A 2,677-nucleotide genomic window follows, 5' to 3' on the forward strand; every position below is an offset into this window, starting at 1 on the left:
CATGTCATGCCTTGTGTTGCATCGGTGCTATTATTTATTGTTTCTTCCCCCTCTTCTTACCGGTAGACCCCGAGACTGACGCTGCTGCCGGGTACATCTACGACCCTGCCGATCAGTCCTTTGCCGCAGAGCAGCAAGGCAAGCAAATTCCCCTTGATCATTCCTATATCGCCTATGTCTTTCTTTCTACTGCTTGCATTAGTATTTTGCTACTGTTGTAGTTAGCTCCTATATCTGATGCATAGCCTATTTTTGATGAACTGCTACTTTCAGTCCTGTACTTTAAATATGCTTAGTATAGGTGGAGCAGTCATCCCCTCTGACCCCGTAGTTCAGTTGCCCCGCTTGTTTTCTAATCTCGATCTCTGATCGACGAGCCAGACCCGACACAGCACATTCACCCCCTTTGTTGTACGACGCTACAGAGATACTATCGGGTACCGAGGGTGACACCTCGCTAAGTACTCCTGATGATATCTCTGTAGTATAGCTAGTCGGTCGTGGTTATCGAGGGTGATTCCTCTTTCACCATTCCCGATGACGTCTCTGTCGTGCCACCCCGCGAGTGTGGGACCCCCGAGGGTGATTCCTCTAAGCCCACCTTGACGGATACATCGTTCGGAATCCAACGAGGGTGATACCTCGGATTCCCCCGATGTTACAACCACACAATTACTCGACCATGTTACTGGGATCTTCAGTGATTAGTTGTAAGACGGGTGGATTCCCGTGAGACTGTGTTGCTGGCCTAATTAAAATGCTAATGGATTTGGGTATTTGATCTGGGTTGGTCGGAGGCCTTTTCGCACTAACCGGCTACGCGGGAAGAATTACGGGTACTCGGCGTCGCGGTATCAGCCGAAGCTTTTCAGATGCCAGCAATGTAGCGGGGCGCGCCCGAGTGGTCCCGAGATGCATCGCGCTTCTGATTAAGGGATGCTAGGACTGACGTCAGCCGCCCACGCCACGTGCAGGAGCGTGAAGGGGAACTGGGCCCACGAACCCTTTGTGCTTAGGATTTTAGACCGGCGGGCTCGCCTCTCTGATTAGTCTTAGGTGGGGCTGCGACGTGTCGATATTCCGAGGCCGGGCAGGACCCAGAAAAGTATGTCCGGCCAGAGTGTTATCGAGCGTGACGGGACATGTGGTGCACCCCTGCAGGGATGAAAATTAACTATTCGGATAGCCGTGTCCACGGTTACAGGACGACTTGGAGTTGTGCCCCGATCTTTTACAACTACAGTTGTTACTTAACTGGAATTAGTTTGCCTCGGGATTGCTTCCTCGCAGGGAGTCGAGGGAGGATCTTTAGGCGTGACCTCACTTTAATATTGCTGCAACAATATGACTATTAATGTGTTACCCCTGTTCTACTCTCGTCTATTGCTGCAAGACCCTGAGGATGCTAGTCTTCGATAGGACTAGGCCTTCTCTCTCTATTCTCGCATTGCTGCAGTCAGTCCACATATAACCCCCCTTCTTTGATACTGGTGCATAATTAGAATAGTTCTGATGTAAGACTTGCGAGTGCTTTGGATGAGTACTCACCGCTGCTTTGCTCCCCCCTTGTCCCCTTGATCTGTTTGCTGCGACCAGATGATGGAACCCAGGAGATGGAGGTCACCGCCACCGACGACTGCTACCCCGACGGTGCCTACTACTACGTGGAGGCCGCTGATGATCAGGAGTAGTTAGGAGGTTCCCAGGCAGGAGGCGTCGCCTCGTTCGATCGTTGTATCTTTTGTGATAGCCTTCTCTAGGGCACCCCATGTTTTATGTCTGTACTCAGATATTTGTTGCTTCCGCTGACTCTTGTGTTTATCGAGCTTTCGTATTCTAGCCCTCGAGGCCCCTGGCTTGTAATATGAAGCTGATGTTATTTTATTTGTGTCTAGAGTTGTGTTGTGATATCTTCCCGTGAGTCCTTGGGTTTGATCGTACGCACTTGCGTGTATGGTTAGCGTACGATTAAGCCGAGGGCGTCACAATTGTACTAGGGAGCGCAAAAGAGGAGCAGAGTCATACCCTAACTTGGCGGCGGTCCGACTATAGCAGCGAGAGCTGTGTAGATTCCATCGATGGTGGCGAATACCAGCGGCGGAGGAGCTCGGGGATGCAAAGGCGATGGCCCGCTGATTAGGGTTTGGAGAAGAAGGGTTTTGAGGAAGTGTTTTCAAAAACCTTGTCGGTTAGGTTATATACGCGTCATTGTCGGTGTCACCGAGATTTGAAAATCGGTGTCACCGAGTTCCTCTTTTGTTAGTTGACAGGGAAACTGAGTGTAACAGAGTTAGTGATTTCGGTGGTACCGAGATGGAACATTCTGATCAGCTTTGTAATTTGGTGGAACCTATTTTTTGGGATTGGTTTCGCCGAGATTTGACAAAGGGGTTTTAGAAGGCAACCTTTGACGATACGGAACTCTGAGTGATCCTTCAGACAGAGGGATCGAGAAGTGCTTTTTCATGTTTTGTGATGAAGCATGAATAGAACTTGAGATGAGATAGCATAGATAGTTAGAGGAGGTTCCTAGGCATTCTTGTCCATCCAATTGGCTAAAGATAAATCAAAAGCTAAATAAAAACAATTGGATGTCCTCGAATGAGGACAAATATGCACACCAACATGCTCACACAATAAGATGATAGATAAAACATGGTGAACATGAACAAACGTT

Source organism: Hordeum vulgare, chromosome 3H (genome assembly GCF_904849725.1).
Source record: "Hordeum vulgare subsp. vulgare chromosome 3H, MorexV3_pseudomolecules_assembly, whole genome shotgun sequence".
Taxonomy (NCBI): Eukaryota; Viridiplantae; Streptophyta; class Magnoliopsida; order Poales; family Poaceae; genus Hordeum; species Hordeum vulgare.